The 20,354-nt window shown below is 43.6% G+C and overlaps 1 protein-coding gene across 3 annotated transcripts in view; it reads right to left on the reverse strand.

The window, feature by feature from the left end:
• Nucleotides 1–20,354, reverse strand: part of Syn3 (synapsin III) — a 441,204-nt gene that overhangs the window by 417,869 nt on the left and 2,981 nt on the right. The window contains exon 1 of one of the 3 annotated variants that reach the window (XM_074084314.1): nucleotides 17,558–18,003. The exons of the other annotated variants lie outside the window; for them this stretch is intronic. The gene's annotated coding sequence lies outside the window, so the exon portion shown is untranslated. Of the gene's footprint in view, nucleotides 1–17,557; nucleotides 18,004–20,354 lie in introns of those variants that run through there. 3 annotated transcript variants of the gene reach the window in all.

Below are 20,354 nucleotides of genomic sequence, written 5' to 3' on the forward strand. Positions count from 1 at the left end.
CTGCCTCATCTTGCATGCAGAGCTGCTCAGAAAATGCAAGTTGGACAGTACCACCTCAGCCCTTGGTTGTCTTTATCCCATCTGAAAAAGGAATCCCTCTGTTACTTCTGCCTCTCTTCTTTCTTTCCCTCCTTCATGATTTTATACCATCTATTCCTTCATTACATTGGAACTTTTTTTTTTTCAGGAACTAATTCTGAACCTGAAATGGGCTTGAGAATTGATGCTATTTCTTACTCAATATAAGATTCCATTTTATAGTGTTTCTAACGTCAAATTAATTGCTATAAATTAAGAAAGGTACTCTGTTTTGAATTCAGACATTAATTAGTATTGATCATGTAGCTAGTATCATATCCTTTTAACAAATAAAATGAAAACCTCAGAAAGGTTAATCCACTTATCCAAGATCACACAGCCTGCTACATAGGTTGGTGGCAGAAGCAGAACACTTATACCACACATTGCAGTGCCTAAAATTTTGAAGTAGCATCTTTAGAGGATCTAATTCAACAACCTCATTTTACAGATAGCAAGTCAACAGCCAAGCAATGAGAAGTCAGATTTATTCAACACTGGTTAACTGAATCTTCACAACAACCTTATGATGTATAAACTATTATGGACCCCGTTAACAGGTGTGAGAAATGAGGCCCAGGGAGATGAAGTGCCTGGCCCAAGGCTGTGTGTCTGTCTGGTTAAGTGACAGAGATGGGGCTCAAACCCAATCTACATCCAGGGACCAGTTTTAACTGTACAATACTACTTTTCCAAGACTCAGAGCAAGTGTGAGCAGACAAGACCCAGCAGACAGAGACCTAGCCCATGAAGACCAACATGCTGGCTCCAGTGACATCATCAGGTAGACCGCAATTGAATTCAAATTACACATGAAGCAAAAGAAAAGAGAATGACCTCAGGAATTCTGTAGGCTTATTATAGCTCCTTCCTATGTGTGCCCAGCCCAGGGGTCATCTGTGGAATGCTAATGTGGCCAGCCCCAGAGAAGATGGTGCTGGTGGACTTTCATGTGACAGAAGTGAAGACTGAGAGTGTAGCTGCCCACATGGCTAGCAAAGCATTTGAGTCTCTGATTCCCAGTGAAAGGCAGATAGCCTTTTAAGCTAACAATGGCCCAGATTTGCAGCATACAACTTTCTGTTTCTAGGCTGGATGACCTGCGAGGCTAGCTAAGCAGAGGGAGGGAGGAAGGAAGCAGTAATTAGAGTCGAGAACAGCCCACTTGGATATACAAATATGATGGGGTTATGGCCCTTCCCAAGTCGAAAATATGGCAGGTAGAAAATGCATTTAACCCACTTAACATATTGAACAGCATTGTTTAGCAACACAGCACACAGGAGAGTACCAGTGATGTCCCTTCAAGATGGCATGGCTGCCCAAGAAACAAATCTCAAAGCTCAAAATACAGTTTCTAATGAATGTCTATCTCTTATGCCTTTGTAAAGTCGAGAGAATCATTGAGATAACCTTAGCTGGGGACTAAGAACCATGATGATGAGGATGACAATGATGGTGATGATGATGGTCATGGTGGTGGTAGGACTGGCTACTATTTACTGAGACTTTTAAGAACCAGGTACTGCTCACAGTCCATAGATGTCTCTCAACAACTATGGCCAGGAAACACTATCACCCCTATTTTACAGATGTGGAAAGTGAGGCCCAGAAACAATAAGTAATTTTCTCTGTCAGACTCTGCTCTGACACACTAACTCATGTCACCCTTCTTCCAGCCTGAGGCAGGTGGGCTATTGCTATTCACAGATGTAGACATTAAAGCTCAAAGTCACACCACTGATAAGTGTCAGAGCTGCAATTCAAACCCAGGAAGCCTGCCTCTGGTGGCCATGGTCCTGCCCACTAAGCACAGCACTGCCATAGAATTAGGATTGAAACCCAAGACCGGGGCCTCTGTGTTTCCCATTACATCCTGGTGTCCAGATCCCCCTTGAGCTCTTGCTTCTTAGCAGCTGAGTTGACTGGGTTATTCACACAGAGGTGCTTAGGGCCTGCGTCCCTACATCCTGGTCCTCACACAGCAGTTTTGCATCTCTGTTCCCTCCTCTGGAATGCCCTTTCCTTTGCTTTCCCACTTTCTCCAGCTGGTTATTTTGACCCATGCTCACTCAGTTCATTGCCTCCTCTGGGAATACTTCCATGGCTACTTGTCAGCCACCAATTAGGACTAAATGAACTGCCTGCTGTAGTTATGGTACACACACTCACCACTGCAGGTTTGGAGGAAAGGTACCAAGCCTGGCTCTGAGCACCGAGGTACCAAGTCAGGTACCAAGTCTGGCCTTGGATTGGTTGAGCTGGAGATGGCAGTAGGCAGAGCTGGTACTGATCAAGGAGAGACAATGCCTCCACTGCCAAGATCTGGGAACCAGACATGAGCTGTTCCTTCCCACTAGACAAGAAAATAAGTGACCTCCTTCCAGGAGACAAAGGGAACTTCTGGAAGACTCTCTCAGCTCTGCAACGGACCTGAGAATGCAAAGGAAGGGACTGAAATGAGGGGCAAACACTGGTTATTCTGAACACCAGGACGAAGCTACTCATAGGAGAGAGAGACACAGAAAGAACAGAGAGGTAGATATACATATACAGAGAGAAACAGAAGGAGACACACAGAAAGAGTGAGAGAGTAAGAAAGAGCAAGAGAGAGAGAGAGAAAGCAAAAGAGACAGAGATGACAGGCAGGGATAGACACAAAGACAGAGAGACAAAAATATATAAAGAGAGACACAGAGACATAGATAGACACAGAGAGACAAAAAAGACCTATAGAAAGACAGAGACACAGCAACATACGAAGAGATAGAAAGGCAGACAGACGGAGACACTAACAAAGAACACACCTGCTGAGCCAAGCTGTGCCTACTCAGCCCTCAATCCTGTCACCTTCAGTTGCCAGCAGCCCCCTGCCTAGGGCAGGGCAGATGGCCACCTGGCAATGCTCCTCGTAGCCAGGTGCTGCCCTAATGAGGAATTTAGCAAGTTCTCTCTGGAAAGCAGAGAACACATGGCTAATAGGTGTCAACTTTTCATGTCCAAAATCTATCTCCTGATGTCCTATCACCCCTTCCCCCATATACCACTCCTTTGCCGTCCTCCCCATCTCAGTAACCCTGGAAAGATGGGGCCCTTCCCTGATTCCTCCCTTCCCTCACCTCCCCCACACAGCCATCATCAACTCATCTCCAAACAGCTTCTGAATCCATCTACTTCTTTCAACTCCACAGTTTCAGCCAGCATCCTAAACACTGTACAGACACAGCTCTCCTCTGGACACTTTGACTCCTCACCTGACCCTCTGTTAACTCTTCCAAGGGCAGCCACCCCATTCTGACCCTTCCATGGTTCTGATTGTACTTTGGGTAGACTTCAAGCTTCTTTCAAGGCCATCAGAACCAACATACTCTGGGCCACCTTCTCCCTACCAAACAAATCAAACTCATGTCCTAGCATGCCCACATACCCCTGCCCACCTCTGGGCCTTTGTACTTGCTGTTCCCCTGCCTGGAACGTTCTTTTCTTGTTCCTTCCTCCAGTGTCACTATCTCAGAGTTCTTCTCTAACTACTTCATTTGTTGCACCAGGAACAACCAACTTCTTACAATATACACTTCTTCCATTATCCTGTGGCATTTCCTTTCTACCAGGGATAGCTGTATTTCCTATAAAAGTCCCCCAGGGAATTTCTGAAGACTCCATTTGCAGTGCCTTGTCCATGACCTGACACCCAGAGCACACACATGTTGGGCACAGTCTGTTGGAGCACTGTAGGTCCATGGGAGGTCATGGGCTCCACCCTGGCAGAATCAGTTTACAGAGGGGTGGGACCTGGGAGGCACCCGTGTAATACAGGACCTGTGTACTGTGGTGCTCCTGCTCTACAACCCCGTTTTCCTGATGGGGAGTGCTAAAGCTTAAGCATTGTTGGCCTGCACCAAAACTCATGGTGAGGATTAGTTCCCCGATGCAGAGGTGTTGGGGGTGGAGCCTAATGGGAGGTGTTTAAGTCATTGAGGTGGAGGCCCATGCATAGATGAATGCCGGCCCTCAGGAGTCCGTGAGGTTTCGCTCTCACAGGACTGGACAAGTTACCACAAGAGTGGGTTGTTGTAAAGCTTCGTGCTTTTGTCTCTTCGGCATGGGCCTGCTTGCTGCTCTCCCACACACTCCCACCACTTGATGACAGCGGCATGTTAGGATGCAGCCTGAGGTCCTCACCAGATGCCACTGCCAGGTCTTGAACTTCTGTGTCCAGAATCATGAGCTAAATAAATCTTTCTTTATAAATTCCCCAGTCAGGGATTCTATTACAGTAAAACAGACTAAAACAGAGAGACTTGGCAGAGACAAAGGAACTGACTTGTCCAACATCGCTCAGACAAATAGAGACAAGGCCAGGGCCAGAACACAGGCTTCCTGAGTCCTTAACCTCCAAAATTACCCAACTAAAATACAAGATTCTTGGGATATCAGTGCACACTTGGTAGACACTCACTTCACCTCTTCTGATGGGGAGCATTTTCCTCCTCAATAATCAGAGAATCATACTTACCACGTGGCCAGCTATGTACTCAAGCATTGAGCCGCTGACAAGCACCATCTCACAATCCTCGCCCAGCCCTGCAAAGTAACTACTGTTAACCCCATTTTACAGTTGAAGAAACTGAGGTTCAGGGGGCTTATCAACTTGCAGAATATTGTGTACCGGCCATGTATCAAGGCCAAGTTTTGCCTCTGGATCATTCTCCTCTATCTCAGAATGCAGCCCTTCAACCACTGCAATACCCTTGTCTGCTGCCTGCCCTCCCATCTCCTCTCCTGGTGCAATGCATAGATAGGGTGCTCTCTGGTCACTGGTGCCTGTGTTGCCAGCACTATGGCAGCTCTGCAATGCCCTTCACCTTGGACAGCCTCAGTCTGGGCACTGGCTGAGAAAATTCCAGGAACAGCAGGCTCAGCGGCAATGTGGGGACACACAGCCCTCTTGCAGGCCAGGAAACTGGCAGTCTTTCTGCTGTTGCAAAGGAGCAGTGTGGGCAAGCCTCCTGCGTGCCTTTACACTAGGGGAAGCTGCGTGCTCACCACTGCAGGCTCATGGTGTGCCCCTCACAGTGATGGGGTAATAGCAACGATAACAACAGCAACAGCAATGGCCAATGTTTATAACATGCTTCCTGGGTGCAAGGTACTGCTTCCAGCCTTTCTCACATATTTAACTCATCAATCCTAAATGCTATGGAGGATTAGAACGTGTCACTTTGGCACAGGGATTATTTTGAGCTGAAAGCAAGTGAGAAGAAGCAAATGATAGAAAAGCTCTCCACCCTCTCTGTGTTTGCCTATAAGTAGGGCATAAATTTGTCCAGGTGTCCCCCTCCCTCTACCAGAAAGACAGAAGTTAATCACTAGAGACAAGTTTAAACCTTTATCAGCTCACAGGCACCAAGGGAATTGACATAGAACTTTACTAATTAGTCCTTTTCTTCATTAATTTCCCATATATACATATATAGAGAGAGATTTGCCTTCCTACAATTTGCTGCCTGAGAAATTCAGTCCTTTTCCTTTGTCTTATCACTTCTCTAAACATCTATTTTTTTTTTTGTCAAGATGCTAGGAGGCCCAAGTTCCAATCACCCTTTGGACTTATTTTTCTTCATAATTTATAGTGGGGTCACGTCCTGACCAACCCACTTTAAATTGAAATACCATTAGGTGAAAATGCAATTGAGACTCCTAACCTACTGACATCATAGCTCAGCGACCAGTTCACTGTAGAGTACTGGTACTTCCCCTGTGATCACAGGGGCTCCTGGGAACTGCTGCCCACTGGCTGCCTCAGCCCAGCATCACAAAGGTATAGTCCATACATTGCTGGCCTGGGTAAAGCCAAAATTCAAATTTCAAAGCACTGTTTCTACTGCCTGTGCATCATTTTTGCACTTTTGTAAAGTAAAACACTGTAAGTTGAACCCCAGTGAGCTGAGGCACAAGTGCCTGTGTGCTGCATGTGTTAATAAACTGCTTTTCTCCTGATGACCTGCCTTTTGTTAATCTAAGTTACAGAGCCCAGTCAATGTACTTAAGATGATAAGGGGAAAGAATCTTTTTCCCTTCTCTACTTGGTAATTCTTCAGTACTAACTCTGCTTTACACATGGAGGAAACAGAAGACCAGAAAGGTTTAGCAACTGGTCCAGTTGCCACAGCCCTTAGATTCAATCCAGATGGTTTGACTCCTGAGTCTGAGCTCCTCCCCCCACAAGTTATCCTGGCATGAGTCAGGATAACTCATAGTATCCTTCTCTCATCTGTAAATGAAGGGATGATCCTAAACAACTCTAAAGTGAGACTTTGATTCTTACTTGTCAAGGCAATCACAGGCACAGCAAAGTGGTTTATTTCTCATCTTCACCCTGAATTCTAGTAAGATTTAGCAGACTATATTAACAATGACATTTATTGAATTCTTGAAACAGGCCAGGCACTCAGCTAAGCATGTCTCCTGCATGCTCCTGTACTACTAGCAATACTTTGCAGAAGGTTCTGATTTGATTTGGAAGCATCCAAGTTTCAGCAAGGTTTAGTAACTAGACCAGGGTAACACAGCAAGGAAGCCACCTTGGAACACTATGCAGGTTGAACAGACTAGGCTTTTTTATTTTTTTTTTAAGCAAGTTTTGTCTGTTTGCTTCTTTCTCCTCCAAGGGCAGGGAAGGAATTACCTGCACCTCCAGCTAGGGCTGAGAAAATGCCTGACAGATTTATACCAAAGTAACACATACACAGGTGTAAGAAAGGCAGGAAAGAAGAGGGGGAAAAAAAGAATGGGAAATAAAGAGAAAAATTAGGATGTAAGGAAGGAAAGAAGGCAGGGACTGAACAACATAATAAAACTGAATAAAGAAAAAATAAGATACAGAAAAAGAAAAGACAACAACAAAAAAAGCAATAGATTAAAAGGATACAAGGGCACTTCCACGCCCTGCTGGCTCTCTAGCCAGGGGCTCGAGGCCTCTAGATCTCCACTGAAAGCCACTTCCTGACCCTGAAGTGGCTGAGCTTCAGCAGAGCAGCAGCAATCACCCCTTAGGCCAGGTGCTATGAGACCCATAGCTGATGGCATGTGACAGCAGAGGAGAGCATTCAATTTCTACAATAGGTCCCAAGCACTGTCACTGGCATGCAAGGTAGGGCTCTTCTCAGCCTGGATGGACCTTCAGAGGCACTAACTGGGCAAATTGCTAAGGAAAAGCTGGCTGTCTTTGGACCACCCACTCTTCTACCTCCACTTACCCCGACTTTCGTAATCACAGGAAACTTCTCACATCATCTTCCCAGGCATCTGGACTTGCTTAGGGATAGAGCCCTTCTCAGGAAGTGAGAAACCAGCTCTCAGAACCTGCAAGACTTTCAGGGATGCAGAACTTGGCATGACATGAGGCCCTACCCTTGTCCTAGTGGGTGTTGTACTCTCTGGGGAGGCAGCCAGGAGTGGAAAGAGGAACCAAGTGATCCTGCAGACTCTGCAGCCTGGCCCAAGACAGCCAGGGATCTCATTGAACTGAAAGTCCAGTGAGGAATCTGAACTAGGACTCAGGCTGGAACTCAGCTGCTGTCTAGGTTTGCTCAGGACCTCAGCAAACCTGTGTGAGGATTGCTGAGGTTGTGCTCTGTGAACCCCTGAGCTTCAGGAGGTTGCCAAGGGTCCTGGGGCTTTTCCTGCTTCCCCATCCCAAGTGAGTACAGGGAGCTCTGTCAGGAATTTCACTTCAGATCCTCCACAGTGCAGCTCCCAGGGCCCTCTCCATGAAGACCATGAATACGCTGTGAGGCCACCATGACAATTGGCCTCAACATTCTGGCTATGCACCAGCACAATTTAGTGACTGAAGCCATGTAGGGAGAGTCTCCTTCCAGCCTCACAGCAATCCTGGGAGATAGGCACCACCATATTCATTTTATAGATGACAATAAAGAGGCTCAAGGAGGGGTGGTGACATGTCTAAGGTCACCCAGGCAGCGTGATGTGGAGCCAGGATTCAACATTTAGATCCGCCTACCCCAAAGCTCATGTTCAGATCCACCATAATGTAAAGCCTAGGGGTGGCATGTTAGCTTCTACATAGTCATCTCTCAGATTCTTAGAGTTCCAAGACCCTCTGTGGATGCCAAATTTGTCAGATGCTCAAGTCCCTCCCAAAAAATGGTGCAGTATTTGCATACAACCTACCCACATCCTCTGTATACTTTAGATCATTGCTAGATTCCTTATGATATAATGCAATGCAAATTGTATGTAAATAGTTGTTATACTGCATTGTTTAGAGAATAATATTAAGAAAATTCTATACATGTTCGGTACAGGTGCAACTTTCTTCAAATAACTTTTGATCCATAATTGGATGAATCCATGAATAAGGAACCCACAGATCAAAAAGCCAACTATTTATAGATGTGTGATAACATTCCCTTGCTTCCTTTTGCTCTTAATTCAAACATCACCTTTTTTAAAATTGCAGGCTCCCCTAAACACTCCTTCTTTCCTCCCCCACATTAATTGTCTCTGTAATAGTCATCATGATCTAACATACTACAGATTGTACCTTTGTAGGGTATCATTTCTATGCCCCCTTTATTTAAGTGTGACCTCCAACAAGACAAGGACTTTTGTCTACTTTTATTCTGTCATGTCTCCAGGTCTGATCAAGAAGGGATGCCCCACAGCAGGCATTCAAAAGATATTTGTGAATCAAAGTGAGTGATTCCGCCTCTTATTGTCAATGGGTTTTGATTATTCTTTTTAATTTTTGGTAGTACTGGTTTGAACTCAGGACTTTACACTTGATAGGCAGACTCTCTACCAATTGAACCATGTCCCCAGCCCTTTTTGCTTTACTTATTTTCAAACAGAATCTCATGTTTATACCCTGGTTGGCCTTGGCTGTGATCCTCCTATTTACACCTCCCAAGTAGCTGGGGTGACGTGCATGTGCCATCATTCTCAGCTTATTGGTTAAGATGGGGAGGGGGGTCTCGCTAACTTCTTGCCCAGGCTGGCCTTAAGTTAGGATCCAATCTCTGCCCCTTGAGTAGCTGGGCATGAGCCACTGTGCCTGGACTGTCAATGGTTTTCTCAGATGCCTCTACATAATAAATTTGGGAATCACATCAAATTCTTCTCCATACAACCCCATAAGAGAGAAAAGGGGTTTATTCTGGAAGTGTAAATAAATGAAAGGGATGCTTTGAAACTCCCTTAATCTCTCTCAGCCCTAGCTCAGACATTCAACATCCTACACAGACCACTGTGAAAGCCTCCTTAGGGGTCTCCTTGTACTCAACCAGGTCTCCTTCAAGATCCAAATATCATAGACTGTCAGAGATATTTTCTAAAAACACAAATCTGACCATATCATTCTCCCTCTGAAACACCACAGCTGTTCCTTCATGAATGTCCCAGCTTGTCCAGGTAGCACTGGAGATCCTTCATGACCTGCGCCAGCTTCTTCTCCAGCATATCTGGTATCACAGTGCCCTAGTATATTAGGTCACTGACACCTACTCACCACCCTTGCCTGCCATGCCTTTGCACAGGCTATTCCTGCTTCCTGAAATTCAATCCTTTTCCTTTCTCTTCTAAGTCCCTCCTCAGCCCTTTGGATGAGTGAGCTCCATGCATCATTCAAAACTGCTCAGACGTTAGCTCACTCAGGAAGCCTGTAGGGAACTACTGCTCCCTCTGCCAAAGGAAAGTTTGATGCTCTCCCAGATCACATGGTAGTCCTGCAGGGTCTGGAGGTCTTTTGCACAGCAAACTCAACTACCCACCTGCTATGGTCTGAATGTTTGTATCTCCCCAAGTCCACAGTCCTCCTGTGATGGTATTGGAGGTAGGGCCTTTGGGAGGGGATGAAGTCATAAAGGTAGAGCATTCATACTGAGACTAGGGACTGTATAAAAGAGACACCAGATCTGGCTTCCTCTCTCCCCATCTTGTCATGTGAGGACACAGCAAGAAGACACCATCTGCACTCCAGGAAGAAGTCCCCATCAGAATCCACCATGCTGGTACCCCAATCTCAGACTGGCTAGCCTCCAGAACAGCAGGGAGTAAATAAATGTACATTGTTTATGCCATACATTCTATGGTAATTTGTGATAGTGGCCCAAACAAAGACAATCACACAATTGAAGATATGAAAATAAGATGGAAGAGGCCTCTAGGCTCATCTGTCTATAGCATCTTTCTCTAAACCTTACCAAAAAAAAAAAAAGTCCATAAGTCAGACTATTCTTCCTTAGGAAACAATGTACATACATTTCATCATTTGCCTTTCTGACTTCAGTCAAGTGGACATGGTAAATTGGGAAGGATTTTGCTGGAGGAAAGTATTCTGGCTGCTCAAAGTGAGGAGGAGGTGGGGGAGAGAAGACAAATTTAGAAGCTCTCTAAAAACAGTAATCTAGAGCTTTTTAGTATAAGAGCAAATAGTCCCACATATAACAGCCTTTAAGGGCATCATGATATTATACTTGATGTTGTACTTTCAAACCTCACAAAAGTTACACCATTTTGTTATTATCTGAACTGGAAAGAATAAAAATAGAAAGTTTCAACCCAGAGGCTAAAATCAAAAAGGAAAAATCCTATGACATTGAACTTTACTATTGAAATAGACTCTGCATGGAATAATATAAAGTAGTGACAAGTCCACAGTAAACAAGTGCTATCTGAGTGCATTGCTCTTCTTCGTCCTCCTCCTCCTCTTCCTGCTCCTGCACAGGTTCTGCAGTCCAAACTCCCTGGGTTACACCTCAGCTCCTCTCCCCCTTATCCCTGTGACCTTGGGCCAGTCATTAATCTTTGCATGTCTTAGTTTTCTCATCAAAAAACAAGAATAGTGAATCTAGCTGATCCCCAGGCTTGTGGTGAGAATTAAATGAGCTAGTTCCTATAAACTATGCTTGGCACACAGTGAGTGAGCTGTAGAGTAGGAGTTATTCCACAGCAAGATGTGGCTCTAGCATCCTCCAAGAGTGGGTAGGATGACATGCAAAGAGGAGATGCTGAGTCTGTGATGCACTTCAAAGAAGGTCGTAAGTGGTACCAGATACAGGGCCCCTTCTGCCAACCTCTGCACATGCCACCTGCAGCTAGCTCCTTCAGCATAGCAGTGGCTCTCCTCAAAGGCCCTCCATCACATGAGACTTTGGAGGCACAACAGATGTACACACCTTGCACTTAAGACAGTTCAGTGCATTTCCCCACAGTGGGGCCTTGTTAGCAACTGGGGATCTGATGGATTGCTTCCATCCTTTGAGACTCATTGTGTACAGGAAGTCATGTGACCTTTATTCCATCCCTAAAAGGACATACTCTTTGGTCAATAGTCATCATTATCACCCAACAAATGCTTATTCTAGCCTACAGCCATTATCATTTTTCCAAGCCTTTGCTGCTGCCTTTCCCTCTGCCTGGCTATCTTTTTCCCCAACTTTCTCCAAGTCAGAATTCCCACTAACTCCCATCGCAAACATCACTTCTTCTGTGAGGTCTCCTCAGCAGCCCCAAGGGTTTTCCATAGTGTGGTCTTGATCGCTTTCATAGAATAATTTATAGTGCTTGCTCACCTTAGACATCCCACTTTGGGACTTGTGGTCTAGCCATGTGCATTTTTAACCATCTTCCCAGTTGGTTCTTTAATACATCAAAGTTTGAGAATAGTTTTCCAGAGCACTGTCCTGGCAAACCTTACTCTTAGTAATTTCTCTTTCACCTGTGTTCCTTCAACACTTTCCACATTACTTCTGGAAGTGTGCCTGGCCACATTCCAGGTGACCTGATACAGTAAATCACTCTTTGCCAGATTCTAAGTTACCTGAGGGTCGAGATCATGCCAGAATTATATTTAAGTTCTTAATACCTCAAACTGTATTGCCATTCTTACCTCCTCGTTTTCTTCACGTTCCACATTTCATCCATCACCAAGTCCAGGTGCCTCTATTTATAAAGGCTTTTTGCTTTTGACCTCCTCTTTCATGACCTTTGTCCAAATTACCATTATCTCTCTCCTCCCTGACTACTGCTATAGTCCACACACTGATCCTTCTATTTCCACCCTTGCCCCTGACAGCTTACCACATACATTCAAAATGAGTCTTTAAAGACATCTTACATATTTGCAAATCACATCTTCAAGAAAGCACTGGCATCTAGATACCATGAACACTGGGAAGTTAACAATAAGAAAAAAGTAACTGAAAAACAAGTTATAGACCTAAACTGACACTTTACCAAAGAGGAGATAAGGATGGCAAATACACACATGAAGTGCTATTCAATGTTGTTACAAATTATGGAAATGCAAATTAAAAGTATGGTGAGATACTACAAAGCTATTAGAATGGCTAAAATAGAAAATACAGACAAAACCAAATGCTGGCGAGGAGGGAGCAACTGGAACTTTCATACATTGCTGATGGGAATGCAAAATAGTACAGCTACTCTAGAAAAACAGTTTGGCAGCTTCTTGTAAAGTTAAAGGTAAACTTAGCATATGTCCCAGTAATCCAATTCCTGGGTATTTACCCTAAAGAAGTAAAAACTTAGGTTCACACAAAATCCTGAACATGAATGTTTATTGCAGCTTTATTTGTAACTCCCCAAAGCTAGAATCAACTCACCTACTCTTCAAGAGGAGAATGGGTGATCTGTAGTGTGTCTCTACAATGGAATACCAGCCAGGAATAGAAATGGACAACAGGGCAGCATGGATGAATCTCAACACTGTGGCTGTCAAGTGTTAGAGGAAGGAGTTTTTAACTCTCAAAGGATGACAGGTGGGATTGTGCAGCATTGGATGATGGAACTATTTGTGTTCAATGTGCACGTTGTATTGGTGGTAGATGTATGGATCTAAAAAAGTTGATTTTACTATATGCCAATTTAAAAAATAAAACAAATTCAAAGAATAGGTCAACTGGGTGTGGTGGTGTACACCAGCACTCAAGAGGCTGAGGCAGGAGGAACTCAAGTACAAGGCCAGCCTGGGCTACATAGCAAGACCCTATTTTAAAAAGAAAGAAGAAGAAGAATATGTTCTCAACACTTATAACATCATTGCTCAAAATCTCTAAGTTAGAAAAGAATCCAAACTCCTCTCTTCTGCGGTGCTTGAGCGCCCAGCAGAACTGGCTTCAGGATTCTCTGATCACATCTTCTCTAAGTCTCCTTTTCCCTCCTCTCTACCTGTCTTAAATCTCACTTGCTGTTCCCTCTGCTTGGAGCCCTTTCCCACAGGTATTTCCAAAACCCACTGCCACACTTCACTAACTCCTCAGAGAGCTTCTCTAACTGACTTTTCTGGAACAGCATTTCCTGTGCCTTTGTACAGTTTGGTTTTACTCATGACACTCATTTCTAAATGACAGCATATGGCATATTTGTTTCATGGTTATTTTCTGCCTTCTCCATCAGAATATAAGAGCCACAAGATACAAGCCTGATCTGTACTGTTCACTGATAGGTCTCCAGCCCCCAAAATGTCTCCCATCAGAGGTAAGAACTTTGCAAATATGTGTTGAACAGATGAATGAATAAACTCAAGAGATGAGCATCCAGTAATAAAATTCCTAATGCTTTGAACTTGAAGTTTGACTTTGGCTCAAATATTTCTTTGAATCACTCTTCAAATCACCTGCCCACTCAGCCTCTGAGTAGAGCAGCCTCAGCACAGAATATTCAATTCAGTAATTGATGCTTTAAAACTGTCTTTAATCCAACATCTCCATGCCAAGTGCAGCCTTCTGTGCTTGGTTAGGTAAGTGGCAAGAAGATGACTAGGAGGGGATGAGGCTGTGAGCATATGTGTTCTATAGACTGATACTGTGTGAGGTTCCCTGAGTGCTTATAGAAAGCTACCTAGAGGTGCTACTACTGTAAGAAGTATGAGGTGAGATTGAAGAGAGAGGAAAAAAACACAACAAAAACTCCCTGAAACACATTCACAAGGAGACTGAAGGCATTAGCATTTATAGAACACCTCCTCTTCGGGCTCTCTCTACAAGTTCTCAGTAAGGTCAGTCCTGTGAGTCCCAGTTTTCTTACAAAGGAAAAGTCTGCACACAGAAATGTTAATATCACATAAAGATAGGTAATATCCGATGTCTTAAACTCAGGTCTTTGTCGCCTCCAGCCTTGTTCTTTTTCCACTTCAGATTTTAGAAGCAATATTTGGGGGACTAGAATGAATATCACCCAGGGAAGCCAGACAGGTTGTGCCAACCTCAAATAGGAAAAGCCAACCTAGATACAGGTGGCCAGGTTCTTCTCTAACACTTCTCAAAGACTAGTATAATAAGTCTGATAGATCAAGATGCCAATTACCTTCCAGCAGATATTTATTGAACATCTACTCTCCCTAACAGTTCTTGGGCTGGAGGTTTCCATGTATACTATCTAATTTAATTTTCATTATTGTTAAAACACTATTAGCACATATGAATTTATTAGAATTGTTTCTGCAAACAAAATGACATAAACCATGCAAGCAAGAACAACTGAGAACTTCCTAACCCCTGCCCATACCAGCTAGGTATTTGACAGTTACCTTAAAGACAAAACAGTATGAAGACTCAGATGACTGCACATAGACTTTCTTTTTCTACTTCTTTTCAACTATTTTGATTAGTCTATTTAGTTTATTTTGCATGAGTTAGCACAGATATTACTGTTCAATATTTTTGAATATTTCATATTCAAAAAACTATATATAATGCTATTTTAGATGATTAAAATAATTTTGGCTATATGTGATTTTCACCCCATACTATGGCTTGGGAACCTAAAGAATGAATAAGATTCAGTCCCTCTACCCCTGGCTTCCTCTTATTTTCTCTTGCTTAGTAAATAATCAAGAAACATTAGCTTTAAAAGAGATGTTAAAGGCTACGAAGTCCTTCTGCTTACTGGGGCAGAAGTCCCCAGAGTTTCTGCCCATTTTCAATAATAAGGACATGGAAGTGGATTCATCCCTGCTGGGCGGCTCCACCATCAGCATCCTTTCCCTCTGTGTATCTTCAGACTGCTTCTCTCCAACTTCCACCACCTGCTGCTAGCTGTGCCCTCAGCCCTGCAGAATACTAACAACCGCCCTTTCCTATAATAATCATTTGCATATTCGAAGCCTAGCATTAGGATGATATTTTCTTAACATTATAGTGACCACAAAGCGTACCTGCACTGTGCTTCTCAATGATTATTTGAAGTTTTTATTTCTGAGTATAAATCTCTGGTAATCCAAGCTGTTGACACCCACTCTCGTATTAGCCAGATCCACCAAAAATTAAGTTCAACATTTTGGGAATTGTGCCCTGAAAGCATGCAGCTTAGGTGGAAAGACAAAGAGCAGAAGCTACATGTCATGTGGCAAGAGCTCTTAGAGCAGCATAGGTTAGGCACCATCATCACACAGAGGGAGAGGGTTAAGGTCTCAACTCATCCAGAAAAGATTGCTGACTTAAGAGCTAGAGTCCTCATGAAACACAGCTTGCATCCCTAGGCCTCCTCCAAAGAAATGACCAAGTCTCGTACTCAGCCTTCTCACTGCCCCACGCCTTAGATATCTACCACAATGCCAAGTGCAGACTGTGTTCCATGAGTCCACTCTAGTCTCGATACTGCAAAGGGGCCTAGAGGTGAGAATAACTAAATTCAACTCACCTCATAGTTCTCAACTGATGGTTTTAAAAAATAAGATCTCATTAATAATAATACAACTTTGACACCTAAAATAAAGAGTCTTGGTCTCCATGTCTTTCCATTTATAGACTCGCCAGGTGACATGGAACAAATCCCCTAACTTCTCTGGACCTGCATCTTCTCAGCTATAAGTTGAAGGAGCTGATCCAAGGAACTTTAGGAATCCTTTCAGATCCAGTGTGCACTAATCTTCTGCATTCATCCCAGATAGTAAATTGGACAATCCACAAAAATCTGGCTGAGCTGAGCTGGTCGATCTCAAAATCAGCACACAACTGCCATGACAAAGAAGAACATGCAAGGATGCAAAGGTAGACAAGGACTCTGGCTCCAGCCCCGTCAATCTCCTGCCTACTACTACTCTGGTATAATCATATGCAAAGGTTTAAACACCAGTCTTAAAGTTCTCTAAGTAGATGATATTGGGCAAGCCCCTCAACCTCCCTCGACCTTGATTTTTCACATCTGTAGAACGGAGTTAATTCCACCCACTCCCAGGGATGTTGGTAGATAAAGCTGCATGTTCCTTTATTAAGACACTCTTTACCCATCAAAGTCACTTAATTGACAGACTCAGATTCCAAAAACATAGACAGCCAGAGATAGGAGTGTTCTAAAAGTCAGCTGCTCCAACTCCTTCCTACTGCTGTGATTTCCAAAGGAGGAAACAGAGGTTCAGAAATCTGCTAAAGGCCCTACACACGCTCCCTCAGCAAAGCCTGGTTTAGAATCACAGGGATAGACACCAAGGACCATACAAGACACAAAGAAAACCCTCTACAGCTTCCACTTCCCCTAAAAAAAATTGGGCACACTCACTACAACAAAATTCTGAAATACAAGAACAGTAGAACTTTTTGTTTATATTTTTTGGAGGGTTGCAAGACAGAGGCAAGATCATAATATGTCAATGGAACACAAGGATGTCTTGAATTACCTATGAAATGGAAGTCAGGGTTTCTTGCTAGCTATTCTGCTCCCCATGTCTATCCCCACTTTTCTTCTTTTCAATTTATACCTTGAGGTAGACATGCTTACATTGGGAGCCTTTCTGGACAAGGTCAGAAGTTTCAGGCTGGGAAATAATTCATAATTACATACAAACAAGAAAACCATCACAACCATGTTATACATAATACAAAAAGAATTCCTCTTCCCATCACTCTGAGTCCCAGCCTGGACCATCTAGCAGAGTGTCCAAAAATCATTAAGGTACACTGATAACTCAAGTGACAGGGACACAAAGGTTCTCTCTCACTAAACAACATGATCAAAATCCCTGAATCCATTCAGGAATTTCTGGAGAAATTGCAGCAAATTTTACCCAGCAGAGGTAGGGCACTAAAGAGAGAGCTAGAACAATGTAAGGAGGGAACGGGTTTATAGGCTAGTACTCCAATATGACAGGGAATAAGCTGACCAGCTCCCATCCTGCCCCAATTCCCAGATGAAAGTATTTATTTTTAGGGAGCATTTGACAGAAAGCTACATCAAGAACATGCTTGCTTATAGCTGTTAGTGAGCACATTCCCCAGCCAGAATCTGCCAGAAATCCAAGAGCCCTAATGGAAGTCTCACATTGTACACTTTAGCAAGCAGACCCAGAGAGGGACACTGGCTTGCCCAAGTTCACAACACAGGCCACTGGCAGCCACTGAACCCAACTGATCTTCAGTTTAGGGTATTTCTTCACCGCTGCCCCAAAGATTTCTCCCTGCCAGGCCCACTCCCCCTTCCCAAACCCTGGGCTCACCTCCTGGTTCTGAGGAGGATCCCGCCAGGTTGAACAATGCGCAGAAGCAGGTAGTAGCTTAGCAGTTCATCAAGAGGACAAGGGGCTGTGCCCATCCCAGGTGGCAAGGAGAGGCTGCAGGCTGGACTTGAAACGGGGGGGCTGTCTTTTCTCTAAAGAATCCTCCTCCTCCTCCTCCTACTTCTCCTCCTCCTCCACCTCCTCTTCCCCCTTGTCAGTCCTCCTCTCTGTAGTACTACAGGGACATGTGCTGTGCTTGGGAGGAGGTAAGAAGTGTGGGTATTTTACTGAAAGGAGAAGGACAACAGACGGCTGGGCCCTGTTATGTACTGTCACACCTAACAGAACAGGCAGAGAGAGAGAGAGAGAGAGAGAGAGAGAGAGATCTGTTGCCACAGAATTTTTAACCCCTATGCTCCAGCTCTGCTCCTACACAGTGAAGCAAGAGAAACAATACACTTAACCAATGGAGTGCCAGCCTAAGACATTACATCATCGGTCAGCACTGTTATTGGCTAATAATTCCTAGAAGGCAAAATCCTGCTTCTAGGTGCTTAACCCTTTCTTGCTCATCATAGCAAAGAATATTTAGTCTAAGCCATTGGTTCCCAAACTTGCTACTATCAGAACCATCCAAGGTGCTTTCTAAACACACAGACTATCACAATTCATCTTAAGCCATCTAAATCAGAACCTACAGAGGGACCAAGGATATCTGTATTTTAAACAATGCACAGCATGAGGAACCAGTCTACTCAGACACTCTTCCTCTGCAAAAAGGTAATGTTTTTCTGGCCATTTATAATATGCCTGACACTTTACTACATCATCTCATTTATTTCCTACCCTGAGCAGTAGACATGAATGGTTCCATTTCTCAAGGCTCAGAAAGGAGGAGTCACTTGCTCAAGAGATGCAGCCTTACTTTGAACGCCAGGCTGCCCACACCCTTCCTTGCCATCCCCTTGAAGCTTCAACTTGAAGTCAAACCAAGTCATTTGTTTACATTTAGACTTCAAGATTTATAGAAAATACAGACACTCTCAATGAGTTAGAAAATATCAGTAATCCATGAAAAACTGAGGAATGATGAGAATGGTGAATTCTTAGAACAGGTGTTCAGAAATCACCAGCCCTCCAGGAAGTCATTTTCTCTCTCAGATTCATTCCTCTTGCTTCTACTGTGAATCTCAGCTTAGCCATCACTTTCTCTAGGAAGCCTCACCCCCCCCCAAACCAGGGGTAGATGTCCCTGCTCTGTGCTTCCAAGGTCCCCTGTATTTGGGGACTGCCATTACTTCTTTACTGGGTAAGTTCCATGAGATAAGAGCCATATCTATCTTCTCCATAACACAACCCAGCACAGCACCTGCCATCTGTGAATACTCAATCACGACTGAAAGGAGGGGGGAGAGGGGCAGAAGGGAGAGGTGTGTGCTCAATTTCTAAATGGCTTCATGCTAGGATGGGAAAGGCAAAGGACTGGAAGCCTAGGGACCCACATAAGTAGACTGTTTGGCCTTGGGCAAGTTCATTGTTCGGGGGATCCTTGATTTTCTCATCTGAAAATGAAGACAATGGCACCTTCTTCATAAGAGAGCTAGGGGGATAAAACTAAAGAATGATTAGGCTTTGATTTTTCTCCTGTATACACTTTGTCCTTGTTTTATTGACTGACATTTGCGTCTTGGCAATTTCCATATTCACATCTCCAGCCCACTCACCTCCACGACCCCATACTCATCCAATGTCTGTCTTTACTTAGGTATCTTATGGGGAGTCTCCAAAAGTACTTGAATTTTATCCATACACACAACTTGCTTCTCACCCAGATTCCTCCATTATGAGACTTCTACTACCATCCATCCAATATTATTTTTAAATTGAGGCAAAATTTACATGACACAGAGTTAACAATTTTAAAATAAACAGTTTGGTTCAGTTTAATGCCTTCATAATGTGTACAACCACCAACCTCTATCTAATTCCAAAAGATTTTCACCAGCCTAAAAGGAAACAACTTAGCCATTAAACAGTCACACTCCATCTCCCTTTTGCCTTCAGCCTGTGACAAATACCCATCTGCTTTCTGTATCTTTGGATTTACATGCTTGGATAGTTTTTGTAAAGGTAATCATGCTATATATGATATACTTCTTTTACTTATAATTTCACTTAATGTTTTCAGTGTTCATTCATATGATAGCATATATAGTACATCATTCCTTTTCGTGGCTGACTGATATTCTACAGTATGTATACAGCACATTTCATCTATCTACTCTCCCTTTGATGGAAACTGGTCATCTACCCAATCTTAAACCATAAGCTTGGCAGTCACCTTCAATCCCTCTCTTTCCTCTATTCCCCCAATCTAGTACATTAGCAACTCCTATCCATTTTGCATCCAACATATAGTTCAAACCCTACTGCTTCCCTCCAACACGATTGCCACCCTCTAGACCACACACCCATATTTCTCCCATCTAACTTCTAGTTGGTGACAAGATCTTATTCTTTCCTTTCTCTAATCCATTTTTCACCTAGTAGCTGGTGGCATCCTTTTAAAACAGGAACTAGATCATCCATTCATTTAAATAGTATTTACTGAGCCCCTTTCTTCACAGAGCCTGCCTCCTAGAGGCAAAACAGAGAACAAAGAAATGTGTACTATTATATCAGGTCATTACTACAGAGAAAGTCCTTCAATGACTTTATTGCACTTTGGATAAATATCCAAGCTCAGCATGTCTCTGAGGCCCATCAACTTCAAATTCATCTCAGCTTCTCTATACAA

The sequence above is a fragment of the Castor canadensis genome, chromosome 8, assembly GCF_047511655.1.
Source record: "Castor canadensis chromosome 8, mCasCan1.hap1v2, whole genome shotgun sequence".
Classification (NCBI taxonomy): Eukaryota; Metazoa; Chordata; class Mammalia; order Rodentia; family Castoridae; genus Castor; species Castor canadensis.